General features: G+C 45.2%; 1 protein-coding gene across 2 annotated transcripts in view; it reads left to right on the top strand.

The window, feature by feature from the left end:
- The window catches only part of DDX43 (DEAD-box helicase 43), a 40,587-nt gene extending 35,145 nt beyond the window's left edge, over window positions 1-5,442 (top strand). For both annotated transcript variants that reach the window (XM_060205383.1, XM_060205384.1), the window contains one exon: window positions 5,193-5,442. The gene's annotated coding sequence lies outside the window, so the exon portion shown is untranslated. The remainder of the gene's footprint in view (window positions 1-5,192) is intronic.
- The last annotated feature ends 12,185 nt before the right edge of the window (window positions 5,443-17,627 follow it).

Consider the following 17,627-nt stretch of genomic DNA (forward strand, 5'->3'; position numbering starts at 1 on the left):
AGATGAAGTCAGAGTTGAGAAAATAAAACCTTCAAACCTCCATTTTAAGGTGGTGGTGGTGGTTGTTTTGTTTTGCTTATTTATTTTTGTTTGTTTAGATCCAGGCAGAGAGCAAGAGAGAGTGAAAGAGCCTACAGCCTGCAGCTGGGTGGTGGTGCACCTGGTTGAATGCACATGTAACAGTACGCAAGGACCTGGGTTCAAGCCCCCAGCCCCCTCCTACAGGGAAAAGCTTTGTGAGTGGTGAAGCAGAGCTGCAGGTGTCTCTGTCTCTTTCCCTCTCTACCTCCTACTTCCCTCTCGATTTCTGGCTGTCTATCCAATAAATAAATATAATAAAAATAATTTTAATTGTCCAGGAGGTGGCACAATAGATAAGCATTGGACTCTCAAGCATGAGGTCCTGAGTTCAATCCCTGGCAACACATGTACCACAGTGATGGCTGGTTCTTTCTCTCTCTTCCTATCTTTCTCATTAATAAATAAATTAAATTATAATAATAATAATTTTTAATATTTATTTTCCTTTGTTGCCCTTGTTTTTTTATTGTTGTTATAGTTGTTGTTGTGGTTATTGTTGTTGTTATTGATGTCGTTGTTGTTGGATAGGACAGAGAGAAATGGAGAGAGGAGGGGAAGACAGACAGGGGAGAGAAAGATAGACACCTGTAGACCTACTTCGCCACCTGTGAAGGGACTTCCCTGCAGGTGGGGAGCCAGGGGCTCGAACTGGGATCCTTATGCTGGTCCTTGTGCTTTGCGCCATGTGCGCTTAACCCACTGAGCTACCGCCCGACTCCCAGTAATAATAATTTTAAAGAGAGAGACTGAGACTACAGCACTTAGGCTTCCTCCAGTGCAGTAGAAGCTGGGCTCGAACCTGCATCATGCACATGGCACAGCTACACGTTATCCAAGGGAGCTACATCACTGACCCAGGTTTCTGGGTTGTTTTCTGTTTCTGTTTTGCTAATAAGAAAGAACCAAAGCAGAGGCAGAGAGAGAAAACCTGAGCAGAGCATCACTCTGGCACATATGATACTGGGGATTGAACTCAAGACCTCATGCTTCCAAGTCCAATACCTTAACCACTATGCCACCTCCAGGACTGCTTCAAATATACATTGTAGGGGCCAGGTGGTGGTGCACCTGGTTGAGCATACAGGTTACAATGTGCAAGGAGGTTTGAGTCCCTGGTCCCCACCTGCAGGGGGGAAGGTTCACAAGTGGTGAAGCCGGGCTGCAGGTGTCTCTCTGTCTCTCTTCCTCTCTATCCCTCCCACTTCCCTCTTGATTTCTGGCTGTCTCTATCCAATAAATAAATAAAGATAATTTAAAATTTTTAATATACATTTTAAAGATTTACTTCTTTATCATGAGCAAGAGAACAAGAAACCAGAGCACTGCTCAGCTCTGACGTAAAGTGGGACCGGGGATTGAGCCAACTTCCTCTGGGGCCTCTGGTATGCAAACTGGTACTCTTAACAGACTGAACTATCACCCTGTCCTGCGAAAATACATTTGAAGTTGTACAAGAAAGTTATCAAGAGTATGCTAGCGTTGGTACATGTATAACCTTGTCTAACCTTTACAATACAGTTTGGTAACGTCATTTTAGATGCAATATAATGTGTGTGTGTGTGTGTGTGAGAGAGAGAGAGAGAGAGAGAGAGAAATTGATGAGGTGAGGAGGAAGGGGAGAGAGAGAGAGAAAGAACAAGAACCAGAGCATTATTCTGGCAATTGCAGTTGAGAATCAAACTGAGGATCTCATCTTGAGTGCAACACTTTACCCACTGACCTAGCACTCATGCCTTCAAGAATATATTCCTTTTTTTTAATTAATTAATTTATTTATTTTCCCTTTTGTTGCCCTTGTTTTCATTGTTATTGTTGTTGTTATTGATGTCGTCATTGTTAGGACAGAGAGATATAGAGAAAAGAGGGGAAGACAGAGGGAGAGAAAGATAGACACCTGCAAAACTGCTTCACTGCCTGTGAAGCAACTCCCCTGCAGGTGGGAGATGGGGCTCAAACTTGGATCCTTACGCTGGCCCTTACACTTTGTGCCATGTGCACTTAACCTGCTGTGCTACCGCACGGCTCCCTTATTCTTTTTTAAAAATATTTATTTATTCCCTTTTGTTGCCCTTGTTATTTTATTGTTGTAGTTATTGTTGTCATTGTTAGATAGGATAGAGAGAAATGGAGAGAGGAGGCGAAGACAGAGAGGGGGAGAGAAAGATAGACACCTGAAGACCTGCTTCACCGCCTGTGAAGCGACTCCCCTGCAGGTGGGGAACCAGGGGCTCGAACTGGGATCCTTATGCCGGTCTTTGCACTTTGCACCACATGTGCTTAACCCACTGCGCTACCACCCGACTCCCAAGAATATATTCTATAAACACACATGCATGCAGAAGTGAAGACTTATTGCAGCACTGCTTGTGCCAGGAAAGGACAGCAACCTGAATGTCAGTAGGAGACTATCGATCAGCTAAGGAGAGCATGTTTTGATCATACATATCTGATATGTATATTTGGATTTAAGCTTGTTTACCAAATCATATGTTTCATAAGGAACTAATACCTTGTCTTAATATAGGAGAACTCCTAAAACTGAATAGAAGCCATTCTGTTGGGGCTGGGTGATGGCACACCTGGTTGAGTGCACGTTACAGTGTGCAAGGACCGGGTTTGAGCCCCCGGCCCCCATCTGAAAGGGGAATACTTTGCAAATGGTGAAGCAGTGTTTCAGGTGTCTCTCTGTCTCTCTCCCTCCCTCTCTCCCCCTGTCTCCCCCTTCCCTCTCAATTTCTGGCTGTCTCTATCCAATAAATAAAGATTTTTTAAAAAATGGAAGGAAGGGGAGTTGGGAGTTAGCACAGCAAGTTAAGCGCACGTGGCACCAAGCACAAGGACTGGCATAAGGATCCCAGTTCGAGCCCCCGGCTCCCCACCTGCAGGGGGGTCACTTCACAAGCAGTGAAACAGGTCTGCAGGTGTCTATCTTTCTCTCCTCTTCTGTCTTCCCCTCCTCTCTCCATTTTTCTCTGTCCTTCCTATCCAACAATGACGACATCAGTACTAACAACAATAATAACTACAACAATAAAACAAGGGCAACAAAAGGGAATAAATAAATATTTATTTAAGAAGAAGGAGGGAAGAAAGAAAACCATTATATTAAGAAACAGGCCAGGAAATGACCTCACCAATGTGTCCCGGAACCTCACCTCTCCAGTACCCTACCCCACTAGGGGAAGAGAGGAACAGACAGGAGTATAGATCAACCTGCCCATGTCCAGCAGAGAAGCAATTGAAGAGGCCAAAACTCCCACCTTCTGCACCCCATAAAGAATTTTGGGCCAGGTGGCAGTGTGTCTGGCTGAGCGCACATAACTATGCACAAGGACCCAGGTTCAAGCCCCCGGTACCCACCTGTAGAGGGAAAGCTTTGCAAGTGGTGAAGCAGGGCTGCAGGTGTCTCTCCCTCTCTATCACCCTTCCCTCTTGATTTCTGGCTGTCTCTATCTAGTAAGTATATAAAGGAAGGGCACTTGGTGGTTGTAGATAACAAGTCAACCCATATCTGTGATCCTAGGAGAACTACTGCAGTTTCCAATGGAGGAAATGGGGACACAGAACTCTGGTGGGAATGATGCGGAATTATACCCCTGTTGCAATTTTGTACATCAATATTAAATCAATAATTTAAAAAAAGGCCAAGAACTTAACAATTGTTTCTTTTTTTTTTTTTTTTTTGCCTCCAGGGTTATTGCTGGGACTCAGTGCCTGCACCATGAATCCACTGTTCCTGGAGTACTTTTTTCCCCCCTTTTGTTGCCCTTGTTGTTGTAGCCTTGTGGTTATTATTGCTATTGTTGATGTCGTTCATTGTTGCATAGGACAGAGAGAAATAGAGAGAGGAGGGGAAGACAGAGGGGGAGAGAAAGACAGACACCTGCTGACCTGCTTTACTGCCTGTGAAGCAACTCCCCTGCAGGTGGGGAGGCGGGGGCTCAAACCGGGATCCTTTTGCCGGTCCTTGCGATTTGTGCCATGTGCGCTTAACCTGCTGCGCTACCGGCTGACCCCTTCTTTTCTTTAATCACTCTTGACAGAGAAGGCCACTTTTAATGTGATTTATTTATTTATTTATTTATTTATTTATTTATTTATTATGTGTACAAAGAGAAATTGAGAGGGATGGGGGAGATAGAGGGAATGAGACTCCTTCAGCATATTTCACTATTGATGAAGCTTCCCCACTGAAGATAGGGAACAGGGGCTTGAACCCTGGGCCTTGCATGCTATAATGTGTGTATTCAACCAGGTGTGTCACCCCAAGCTCTAAAAATTTCTCCAAAGATCTACAAGTGAACAACAAACACATAAGATATCCAGCCTCACTAACCACAGGAAGATAAATCCCAATCAAAACTACTAAGAGATCACCTCACAACCATTAGGATGGCTGCGATCAAATAAAATAATGTTGGGGGAAGACATGGGAAAATGAGAACTGTGGGCCAGACAGTGAAGCACCCTGTTAAGCACATATACCACCACGCATAAGGACCCAGGTTCGAGTCCCCACTCCCCACCTCCAGCGGGAAAGCTTCATGAGCAGTAAAGCAGGTATCTCCATCTATCTCCCCTCTCCTCTCATTTTTCTCTCCGTCCTGTCAAAACAAAAAAGACAATTGAAAAAATGGCCTACGGGAGCAGTGGATTAACAGAATCCCTAAAAGAGATTTGTACACCCGTGATTCCCAGCTGCTTAACTTACAGTAGCCAAAAGGGGGCGACCTAGGTGTCCCACAGACGAATGGATAGAGTGAACTGTGAAAGAAGCAGAAACTCAGTACAACATGACAGAACCTTGAGGACATTGTGCTGAGTAAAACAGTCCGGTATCAGACTCAAAACACTTGATGATTCCACTTCAGTGAGTTACCTAGAATACTCAGTTCAAAGGAACAAAGCAGAACAGTGGTTTCTACAAGCAGTAAAGTGGTATTGAAGGATATTGAGCTTAGGGAGATGTGTGTTGGATGTCAAGCTTGTTCTACAAGATACAAATCTAAAGACCATCATAAGCATGTCAGTGATGTGAACATACTTTATTACACCATGGAGCCAGTTAAGTAAATAGCAACTTACTTTTTTTTTTTCTGTTTATTTTTCAGGATTCAAGTTGTTTTTTTTCAGCAAATATGCCGTTTAAGAAATATGTGACTGCTGGAAACTGTGCTGGCAGTATGAAGAGACAACTGATTCTTTAAACAATAGTGTTTCAGATGTATAATTCAATATTTTATACTTTAGTAGAATCAAAAGTATTAAAAAGTTGAGAATTTTTAATGGATATTAAGGAATGTAGCATTAAGACTTTTCACTTTTTACTATATTTTTATTTAAAAATAAAAAATAAATAAGGTTTTGTCTCCTGTTTTATTAACTCTCTTAAGGTCAGTCTTAGGGCTGGGGAGACAACATAATGGTTATACAAAAGACCTTCGGGCCTGGGACATCAAAGTTCCCACGTTCAATCCCCGGCACCATCATAAACCAAAACCAAAGCTAATCAGTGCTTTGGTCAGAATCTATCTATCTCTCTCCTTCTCTCTCTCTATCTCTCTCTCTCTCTCATTAATAATAAATAATAAATGAAATATTTTTAAAGAAAAAGAGAGGGGCCGGGTGGTAGCGCAGCAGGTTAAGCACACGTGGCGCAAAGCACAAGGACCAGCGTAAGCATCCCGGTTTGAGCCCCCAGCTCCCCACCTGCAGGGGGTCACTTCACAAGTGGTGAAGCAGGTCTGCAGGTGTCTATCTTTCTCTCCCCCTGTCTTCCTGTCCTCTCTCGATTTCTGTCTGTCCTATCCAACAGCGATGTCAGCAATAACAACAATAAGCAACAAAAGGGAAAAAATAGCCTCCAGGAGCAGTGGATTCATAGCGCAGGTACCAAGCCCCAGCAATAACCCTGGAAGCAAAAACGAAAGAAAGAAAAAAGAGAAAGGGAGCTGGGCATTCGTGCACCTGGTTAAGCACACATAGTACTAAGTGCAAGGCCCCCGGCTCCCCACCTGCAAGGGGTCGCTTCACAAGCAGTGAAACAGGTCTACAGGTTGAGTTTGACCCCTCAAACAGTTGTTTTTTGTTGTTGTTGTTCTTGTTTTTCAAGTTTGGGAGCACTGCCCTCATCCAGCTTTCCAGTCCTATTCTCAGTTGACACCATCTCCCCAGACAATATTTTTAGTCCACCTGCATGTTAGCTATCAAGTTCAAACAAAAATTATTAAAGTCCTGGACCCATAGGAACATACCTAAAGTAGACTTCCTAGCTTCTTTCCACCCTAAGATCCCCGTTATCATCTGTTCTATTTCTACTTTGTGGATCCTGTTTATTAAACATTTTTAAAGATACATTTTATTTTAATGAAAGAGAAAGCTACAGGAGAAAGACCAGAGCACTGCTCAGCTCTGGTTTATGGTGGGGCTGGGGACTGAACCTGGAATCTCAGAGCCTTAGGCATTAAAGTCTTTTGCATAACCATTATGCTGTCTCCCCAGCCCTTTAATTAAATATTTTATCCTGCTTCATATCTTAACTGCCCTTCAGCCATAAAATTACAGGTGCTAATATGATTCCATCCTGACTTTTCTGGGCAGATGACCTCACTAACATGTCTCAGAACCTCACCTCTCCAGAGCCCTACCCTACTATGGAAAGATAGGGACAGGCTGGGGGGATAGATTGCCCTGCCAATAGCCATGTCCAGAGGAGAAACAATCCAGAAGCCAGAATTCCCACCTTCTGCACCCCATAAAGAATTTTGGTTCAGGTGGGGGTAGATAGCATAATGGTTATGAAACAGACTGTCATGTCTTAGGCTTCTAAGTCCCAGATTCAATCCCCCCACACCACCATAGGCCAGAGCTGATCAGTGCTCTGGTTAAAATATATATTTAATTTTTTTTTTTAAAAATTTTGGCTCATACTCCCAGAGTGGGAGAAATGTTAGGGGAAGATGACCAGAAAGCTCCTATCTCCAATTCTGTCAGGACCCGGAGAAAGAAAAGGAAAAAAAGAAAGATATTTGGAAGTAGTAATAAGTGTAGGTGTGACTTAGGAAGAGAAGACACAACCATAGAAAAAATTAGCAAATATATACAAATATAGTTATAGAAATAATAGCCCATATCTGTGACCTTGGGAGGACTACAGTTCCCTGAGGAGGGAATGGGGACACAGAACTCCGGTTGTAAAAATATCTATGTGGGGTCGCGGTAGCAGTAGGTTAAGCGCACGTGGCACAAAGTGCAAGGACCAGCGTTAAGGATCCCGGTTTGATCCCCCGGCCCCCACCTGCAGGGGGGTCGCTTCACAAGCGCTGAAGCAGGTCTGCAGGTGTCTTTCTCTCCCCTCCTCTCTCCATTTCTCTCTGTCCAGTCTAACAACCACAGCATCAATGGCAACAATAACAACAACACCAAGGGCAACAAAATGGGGGAAAATGGCCTCCAGGAGCAGTGGATTCCTAGTGCGGGCACCAAGCCCCAGCAGTAACCCTGGAGGGGGGGGGGGAAAAGGTGTGGAGTTACACTCCTGTTATCTTATAATTTTTAAAAGATATTTTATTTATTTATTAGAAAGATAGGAGAGAAGGAACCAGACATCACTCTGGTATATGTGCTGCTGGAGCTCGAACTCAGGACCTCATGCTTGAGAGTCTAATGCCTTAGCCACTGCGCCATCTCCTGGACCACTTATAATTTTGTAACTAATTAAATCACTAATAAAAATAAATAAATAGGGAGTGGGGCGGTAGCAGCAAGTTAAGCGCACATGGCGCAAAGCTCAAGGACCAGCGCAAGGATCCCCATTCCAGCCCTCGGCTCCCCACCTGCAGGGGAGTCGCTTCACAGGCGGTGAAGCAGGTCTGCAGGTGTCTATCTTTCTCTCCTCCTCTCTGTCTTCCCCTCCTCTCTCCATTTCTCTCTGTCCTATCTAAGAATGATGACATCAGTAGCAACAACAATAATAATAACTACAACACCAATAAAAAAACAACAAGGGCAACAGAAGGGAAAATAAATAAATAACATTTAAATAAAGAAATAAATAAATAAATAGCTCACTTGGATAGTGTGCTGCTTTGCTGAGTGTTTAACCAGAGTTCAAGCAAGGTCTCCACTGCGTTGAAGTGGTGTCTCTCCACCCCACCCCTCCTCTCTGTCTCCATTAAAAAAAAAAAAAAATTTAAAAATTGAAACAGTGAAAGGGTTTCATGTGATCAAAGTACTCAGTGGTTGCCTCTTACATTTTAGCCTGTAGCTCCATGCTCAAATAAATCCTAGCAGTTGCGTCCTCTGCCCCTCTGGAGGCCCTGCAAACTCTAGAGGGAGGGGTAAACAGCACGAGAGGGACAACAGTTACCCCTGAGGAGATGCTAGTTACCGTGCAGAAATGGTTCCTCTAGAACTCAGACTTAGTGCCGGAGTATTATCCTTTATTTTTGTTATCTTTTTTTTTTTTTGGCTTTTTAATCTTTTTTTTTAGGTTTTATTTATTTATCCCCTTTTGTTGCTCTTGTTTTATTGTTGTTGTTACGGATAGGATAGAGAGAAAAGGAGAGAGGAGGGGATGACAGAGCGGGAAAGACAGACACCTGCAGACCTGCTTCACAGCTTGTGAAATGACTCCCCTGCTGGTGGGGAGCCGGGGGTTCGAAACCGGATCCTTGCGTCGGTTCTTGCGCTACCCACGCCACCCACGTGTGCTTAACCTGCTGCGCTACCTCGGGACTCTCTAGTGTTATCCTTTTTGCCTGAGTGTTCGCGCCAGTCCTGGGCCTTTGCTTTGGCTTAGTCTTTTGTTGTTTATTTTTGAGCCAGACCTTTCGTGTGTAATTTCACTGCTTCCACTCTGCTTTTTCATTCAAAGAGGAAGAAACACTCCAGCACTTCTTACAGTGCCATGGCACTTCCCATGTGGTGCCAGGGGTGAACTAAAGTATTAATCCTGCCACCCAGTGAGCTCTCTCTCTCTCTCTCTCTCTCTCTCTCTCTGGCTCCAATCCTGTGTCTTTGGTCGACATGACCAATGCAACTACAGGCAGGACTCAAAATGTCATAAATCTGGAAGATTTTCTCGTGACAATATTAAGTGCTGGGGACCTGGTTAAACACACATAGTACTAAGTACAAGGACACCCCCCACTTCCTGGGCTCCCCACCTGCCGTTAGGAATTCTTCACAAGCAGTGAGGCAGGTCTGCAGGTCTCTCCCCCCCACACACACACACACCCGCCTCTTATCTCAATTTCTGTCCAACCCAATAAAATGGGGAAAAAATCAGGAGCAGTGAATTCATAGTGCAGGCATCGAGCCCCAGCAATAATCCTGGAGGCAAACAAAACAAAATAATATTGAGTGCTAACTTTTAAGTTCATGCTTTTGTATGAACCATCAATAATGTTATAAATATCCAAATGGCCCTTGGCAGAAAAATAATTTCCTGAACTAGAGTATAAATCTGGTGTAACAGAACATCCAAAATGAGTTTGTCATTTTTTTTTCAATTTCAAATAAAGACAGAGAAAGAGAGATAACAAAGTATCATCCCACAGTTCATGGGCATCCTGTGGTATTATGCATAGTTCTCCTGTGTGTTCCCAGGGAGTTAAATTCAAATTCTTGCTCATGGTAAATTCTTGCTGTTGCATTCTATGAAGTGAGCTGTCTCCTGGCCCTGTCAGTTGTTTTTTGTTTCGTTTTGTTTTAGATAGAGACAGAGTGGTCCAGGAGGTGGCACGGTGGATAAAGCATTGGATTCTCAACCATGAGGTCCTGGGTTCGATCCCTGGCACATGTCCCAGAGTGATGGCTGGTTCTTTCTCTCCTATCTTTCTCATGAATAAATAAACAAATAAATTCTATTATTTAAAAAAAAGAGACAGAGGGTACTGCAAGAGGCCATAGCACCAGTTTCCTTCAGTTTGGTGAGAGCCAAGCTCAAACCTGGGCTGTACATATGGCAAAAGAGTACATTATCCAACTGAGCTATTTTTCCAGCTCCCTGTCTGTTTGTTTGTTTGTTTGTTTGTTTGTTTTTTGCCTCCAGGGTTATTGCTGGGGCTCAGTGCCTGCACTACAAATCCACTGCTCCTGGAGGACACTTTTACCGTTTTGTTGCCCTTGTTTATCGCTGTTGTTATTATTGTTATTGTTGCTATCATTATTGTTAGATAAGACAGAGAGATCAAGAGAGGACAGGAAGACAAAGAGGGGGAGACAAAGACAGACACCTGCAGACCTGCTTCACTGCTTGTGAAGCGACCCCTCCCCCCCCTGCAGGTGAGGAGCCGGCGGCTCGAACTGGAATTCTTAAAAGGGTCCTTGCAGCTTAGCGCTATGTGCGCTTAACCCGCTGCGCTACTGCCCGGCCCTTTTTTTTTTTTTTTTTTTAAGATTTCATTTATTTATTAATGAGAAAGATAGGAGAGAGAGGAGAAAAAAAAAAAAAAACAGACATCACTCTGGTGCATATGCTGCCAGAGACTGAACTCTCGACCTCATGCTTGGGAGTCCAATGCCTTATCCACTGCGCCATCTCCTGGACATCAGCTGTTTTTATCAAGTTAATATAACTGGGAGGGGTGGAGCCTAGATGGCAGCTTGAAGACAACATTTGGCCTATGGTCTGCAAAGAGGCGACTTTAGGGGGTTGGGCGGTAGCGCAGCTGTTTAAACGCACATGGAGCAAAGTTCAAGAACCAGCTTAAGGATCCCGGTTCGAGCCCCAGCTCCCCACCTGCAGGGGGTCACCTCACAAGCGGTGAAGCAGGTCCACAGGTGTCTGGCTTTCTCTCCCCCTTTCTTTCTTCTCTCCTCTCTCGAATTCTTTCTGTCCTATCCAACAACAACAACAATATCAATGGCACCAATAATAATAACAACAAGGGCAACAGAAATGGGAAAAAATGGCCTCCAGGAGCAGTGGATTTTTGGTGCAGGCACCCAGCCCCAGTGATAACCCTGGAGGCAAAAAATAATAATAATAATAATAAATAAAAATAAAGAGACGACTTTAAAGCTGGAAATTTCAGCCACCAAGTTGCAGATGCTACCATGACACCAACCTGACTTTCCTGAGCAGATGACCTCACTGATGTACCCTGGAACTACACCTCTCCAGAGTCCTGCCCCACTAGGGAAAGACAGAGACAGGCTGGGAGTATGGATCGTCCTGCCAACACCCATGTCCAGTGGAGAAGCAATCACAGAAACCAGACCTTCCACCTTTTGCACCCCATAATGACCCTGGGTCCATTCATTCAGAGGAATAAAGAACAAGAAAGTTTTCAAGGGAGGGGATGGAATACAGAACTCTGTTGGTGGGAATTGTGTGGAATTGTATCCCTCTTATCCTATGGTCTTGACGATCATTATTAAGTCAATAAAAAAGTTAATATAACTGATATCGAAATTGGAAAACAAGATTAAATCAGATCATTTCTGCTTTGAATGTAAGTGAACTCTTTAGGAAAGTACTGGCTTTGGAAGAACGAAATAGCACAATTCTATTAACACTAATGAGTCCTTCCTCCCGACTCAGTGTAATGAGAATGCAATGTGAGTTACATTTTTAAAAAATTCAGCAAACAGAATATTACAGGGGAGTCAAAATATAAGCACAGGGTCAGGTAGTGGTGCACCTAATTAAGTGCATGTGTTACCAGGCTCAAGCCCCTGGTCCCCACCAACAGGAGGAAAGTTTCATAAGCAGTCAATCAGTATTGCAGCTCTCGTTCTCCCTCTGTCTCTCTCTCTCTCTCTGTCATTTTCCACCCCTCTCATATTCTCTCTGTCCTAAAAAATAAATGAAGTCAAAAATATTTTTAAATGCAAGCTCTAGAAAGGAGAGGTAACTCTTTTTTTTTCCTTTAAGAAAGGATTAATTAACAAAACCATAAGGTAGGAGTGGTACAACTCCACACAATTCCCACCACCCAATCTCCATAACCCACCCCCTCCCCTGATAGCTTTCCCATTCTCTATCCCTCTGGGAGCATGGACCCAGGGTCATTGAGGGTTGCAGAAGGTAGAAGGTCTGGCTTCTGTAATTGCTTCCCCACTGAACATGGGCGTTGACTGGTCAGTCCATACTCCCAGTCTGCCTCTCTCTTTCCCTAGTAGGGTGTGTCTCTGGGGAAGCTGAGCTCCAGGACACATTGGTGGGGTCTTCAATCCAGGGAAGCCTGGCCAGCATCCTGGTGGCATCTGGAACCTGGTGACTGAAAAGAGAGTTAACATACAAAGCCAAACAAATTGTTGAGCAATCATGGACCCAAAGCTTGGAATAGTGGAGAGGAAGTGTTAGGGAGGTACTCACTGCAAACTCTAGTGTACTTCTGCTTTCAGGTATATATTTTGCAGTAGTTTATGGATACGTGTGAACATAAACTCTATCTCACAGAAACTGGTGTATATCTAGGTTATGGGACTTTGTTAGAAAGTGAACCACCTGAGATGAAATTAGAGTGTACTACAAAAGGAAAGGTCTCACCCGAGTAATGAAGCTGAAGGGTTGTCATTCCACATGTGAAGTCTCTGGACACAGTCTGAGGTGAAGCATGTTGAGGTGGCAATCGTTGCGTTGAGAGGTAACTCTTATCTGTAGTGACAGAATGAGTCCAAAACGACGGGAAAAGCTTTTACTAGGCTGTTTACATATGAGCATATTCTCAGGCAGCCCAGAAGGTGGCGCAGTGGTAAAGCGAAACGAGGACTTGCACTCCAGGAAGACAGAAAGAAGAGCGATCATTCACTGCCACCTCGAGGTTAGTATTCAGTAACTGCAGTAGAAGTGTGCTCATAGGTATTTTGATTTTTTTTCCCCAGCATTTGTCTGTATGTCACCTGTCTGAAAAAAGCTGAACAGTAGTAAGAGCATAAATTCAAAGTATAAAAGCCATAAACAGGAAGTCAGGCGGTAGCGCAGCGGGTTAAGCGCAGGTGGCGCCAAACTCAAGGACCTGCAAAAGGATCCAGGTTTGAGGCCCCGGCTCCCCACCTGCAGGGGAGTCGCTTCACAGGCGGTGAAGCAGGTCTGCAGGTGTCTGTCTTTCTCTCCCCCTCTCTGTCTTCCCCTCCTCTCTCCATTTCTCTCTGTCCTATCCAACAAAGATGACATCAATAACAACAATAAAAAGAAAACAACGAGGACAACAAAAGGGAAATATATATATATAATTTATTTCTTAGACAGATATAGCCAGAAATCAAGAGGGGAGTGGCAGAGAGGGAGACAGAGACACCTGCAGACCAGCTTCACCACTCATGAAGCTTTCCCCCTGCAGGTGTGGAACAGGGGCTCAAACCTGGGTCCTTATGCACTGTACTATGTGTGCACAGCCAGCTGCACCACCACCCAGCCCCCCTGAGTAATTCTTTTTTTTTTTTTTTCCCCTCCAGGGTTATTGCTGGGCTCGGTGCCTGCACCATGAATCCACCTCTCCTGGAGGCCATTTTTCCCCTTTTTGTTGCCCTTGTTGTTGTAGCCTCGTTGTGGTTATTATTATTGCCATTGTTGATGTTGTTCGTTGTTGGGTAGGACAGAGAGAAATGGGAGAGGAGGAGAAGACAGAAAGGGGGAGAGAAAGATAGACACCTGCAGACCTGCTTCACCACCTGTGAAGCGACTCCCCTGCAGATGGGGAGCCGGGGGCTCGAACCAGGATCCTTACGCTGGTCCTTGCGCTTTGCGCCACCTGTGCTTAACCCACTGCGCCACCGCCCGACCCCCTCTGAGTAATTCTTTACATGTATTATAGTCAGGCAGTGCTGTGACAGATTTCAAACACTCCTGTTATTACAAAGTCACTCAAGTTCTTGAATCTTTGTTAAAACAATAATTTCCAAATCCATCTCAAATTGGCAACTCAATGTTTCATTTTGCTTCATATTCAATTTGCCTTGATGGAAGTTCTTTTAAAAAATTTTATATATATACAGCCTGGAAGGTAGCACAGTAGGTAGGGTGCTCTGCTTAACGTGAGGTCCCTGGGGACAGCCAGTGGCTCACCCAGCAGGGAGTACACATTACCTATGACTCTGTCTCCCTATCTCTCACCTGCTATCTAGGGGAAAGAAAATCTTTTTTAAATGGCAGCTGGGAGCAGTGAAGTTGTGCAGGCACTGCACAGAGATAACCCTGAGGTGAAGGAGGAAGAGGAAATGGAAAAGGAGGAGGAAGAGCAGGATGGGGAAGGGAGGAGAGGGGAGAAGGGAAGGGGAGGGGAGATGGGAAGGGGAGGGGAGAAGGGGAGAGGAGAGGTTAAAGGGAAGGGAGGGAAGGGGAGGAGAAGGGAGGGGAGGAGAAAGGAGGGGAGGGGAAGGGGAAAGGGAGGGGAGGGGAAGGGGAAAGGGAGGGGAGGCCAGCTCCACAGCATCAAATATTCCTCCAGTACAGCAGGGACTGGGTTCAAACGTGGGTTTGCCAGGCTAGCGTGGGGTTGCATCTTCCTGGGCACGTGTTCTCTTGGTTAGAGAGAACGGGAGCCAGCCTGGGCTGCTACTCACGCAGCGACACAGGAGGGAGAGTCTTGAACTTGTGGCGGAGTGGTAATGCAATGTCTTTATCGATCAGAGAGACAATGTTTTTATAGGATAGAACCAGAAGTGGCAAGTCAGAAACAGAAATGGCTAGGAAAGTGGGTGGAGAAAGGCAAAAGTAGGCTGGAAAGGTAGAAACCTCCTTAGCAACTGTTGCGAGGGTTTTAACTGGTGGGATTAATATTACCCTGCAGGCAGGGAGGGTCTTAAAAGATAGATCAAAGGAATGGAATGGGTGGGGATCTTTCAGGCAAACCAATCATTATGTAAATAGGCCACAGTATCAGGAATGCAGGGTGGAGCAGGGGAAGCTGGCTTAATGCCCGACATGGGCTGAGTGCAGGCACACTGTCTAGGTGAGCTATCTTCCTGCCCCCTCAAGAGAGCTTTTAAAGATCAAGCTGGAAGGTGATCTAAACCAGTTCCCCTGTGTTGAGACTTCCAATTTTAGATTCTTTAATTTTAGTTTGGTGAGAGAGAAGACAGCACCGCTCTGGCCAAAGGCAGTGCTAGGTATCTAACCTGAGACCTCAGGTTAGCAAAGTATGTGCTTGGTCCACTGGCTCACCTCCGCAGCTGACAACTCTTGGATTTGGTTGACAACAACCCAAGTGTTCAGACAGAAAGCTGCAGTAGGAGGTCCCTCCTGCACTTTCCTCACTGCCAACAAGAGACCTCAGGGAGTTGCTGCTCTTTCTTATCAGTGAGTGGGTGCCCAGTCCTCCTTATTGATATGAAGCTATCCTTTTAGAAAAATCACTGCCATGAAGCAATTCAAAGAGAGAGAGAGAGAGTGTGTGTGTGTGTGTGTGTGTGTGTGTGTGTGTGAGAGAGAGAGAGAGAGAGAGAGAGAGAGAGAAACACTTCTACACTGCTGGAGGGAATGTAAATTGGTTCAACTCCTATGGAAAACAGTCTGGGGTTTCCTCAGAACACTAAAAATACATCAACCCTATGAACCAACAGTTTCTCTCCTAGAGATCAACCCAAAGAACACAAAAAACAACTCTCCGAAGAAATCTGTGCACACCTATGTTCCTAGCAGCACAGTTCATAATAGCCCAAACCTGGAAGCAACCCAGATGCCCAGTGACAACTGAGTAGCTAAGAAAGCTTTGGCACGTATACACAATGGAATAGCACTGAGCTACAGGAAATGATGAAATGGTCTCCTCTTTCATATCTTGGGTGGAACTTGATGAAAACGTGTTAAGTGAGGCAAGTCAAAAGGAGGAGGGTGAATACCAGATATCACCTAGAGGTAGCACTTAAAAAGCAAGGCAAGGGGGGGACTGCACGGTAGCGCAGCAGATTAAGCACACATGGTGCAAAGCTCAAGGGCTGGCATAAAGATCCCGGTTCGAGTCCCCTGGCTCCCTACCTGCAGGGGGGGGTTGCTTCAGAAGCGGTGAAGCAGGTCACAGGTATCTACCTTTCTCTCCCCCTCTCTGTCTTCCCCTCCTCTCTCCATTTCTCTCTGTCCTATCCAACAACAACAACAGCTATAACAATAACAACTACAACAAGGGCAACAAAATGGGAAAAATGGCCTCCAGGAGCAGTGGATTCGTAGTGCAGGCACCGAGCCCCAGTGATGACCCTTGAGGAAAAAAAAGAAAAATATAATAAAAGGCAACAGATTTTTCTCAGGAGCACATGAGACAAGAGACCCAGCTTGCCAGTGGCATGCCATCAAGCATGCATGGGCACAGCCCCCCAAGAAGCCCATGTACCCATCCTGGGGCTGTCTCACTGGCACTCCCAGGGTACAGTTCAAGGACAAAAAGAGTTAAGTCCATTGGCTGCAAGATAGTCTGGTTCTTTGTGACTGTAGCCTCCATGCAGAAATTCACAAATAAATAACTGAGTCCAAAGACTCAGACCTGGAACTTTTTTTTTTTGGGGGGGGGAGGGAGTGGTGTTGCATCTGTCTCTTGCTATCCTTTAGGAAGACAGCAAATAGCGCAGCACTAATTTCAGAATCCCTTGCCTTTTACTAGTTAATTACAAGATACATCAAAGGAATTTGTACTGTAATTCCAAAATAGTTTACATCAGCAAAAGGCATCATAGTCCCCTAACAAGGGGAGCAGACGGAGAAAGGATATGTGCAGAAGGGTTGTGGTGGAGACACGTAGAAAGGCCATCAAATCTTTTCTAACAAACTTACAATATTTCAAGGCTTCTTTTTTCTTTTAAGATTATTTTATTATCTTTATTTATTGGATAGAGACAGCTAGAAATCAAAAGGGAAGGGGGAGATAGAGAGGGAGAGAAACAGAGACACCTGCAGCACTACTTCACCACTCTCAAAGCTTTCCCCCTGTAGGTGGGGACCAGCGGCTTGAACCCGGATCCATGAGGGTTGTTAACATGCGCGCTCAACCAGGTGCGCCACCACCGGGCCCCTCAAAGTTCCTTCTAACCAGAACCTCTAGTGGTATCTTAGCAGCTAATTGGCTGCAAAGGCTAACCAGTCACGTCCTTCCTTGTTCACTTCAGACACCTATCATGCTATTGAGTGGTGCTGTGGTGCGTAGTTTTGGCTCCACAGGCACCTGTTAGTGTCCGAGAAGTTCAAGCTGGTGGGGCACCAGGCGGTGATGCACCTGGATAAATGCTCACATTACAGTGCAACAGCCCAAAATTCTAAAATATGTACCTTGGGGGGGTCGGTAGAGCAGTGGGTTAAGCGCACATAGCGCCAAGCTCAAGGACCGGCAAAAGGATACCGGTTCGAGCCCCTGGCTCCCCACCTGCAGGGGAGTCGCTTCACAGGTGGTGAAGCAGGTCTGCTGGTGTCTGTCTTTCTTTTCTCCTCGGTCTTCCCCTCCTCTCTCCATTTCTCTCTGTCCTATCCAACAACGAACGACATCAACAGTAACAATAATAACCACAAGGCTACAAGGGCAACAAAAGGGGGGGAAATGGCCTCCAGGAGCAGTGGATTCACGGTGCAGGCACCGAGCCCCAGCAAGAACCCTGGAGGCAAAAAAAAA

This window comes from Erinaceus europaeus, chromosome 13 (assembly GCF_950295315.1).
Source record: "Erinaceus europaeus chromosome 13, mEriEur2.1, whole genome shotgun sequence".
NCBI lineage: Eukaryota > Metazoa > Chordata > Mammalia > Eulipotyphla > Erinaceidae > Erinaceus > Erinaceus europaeus.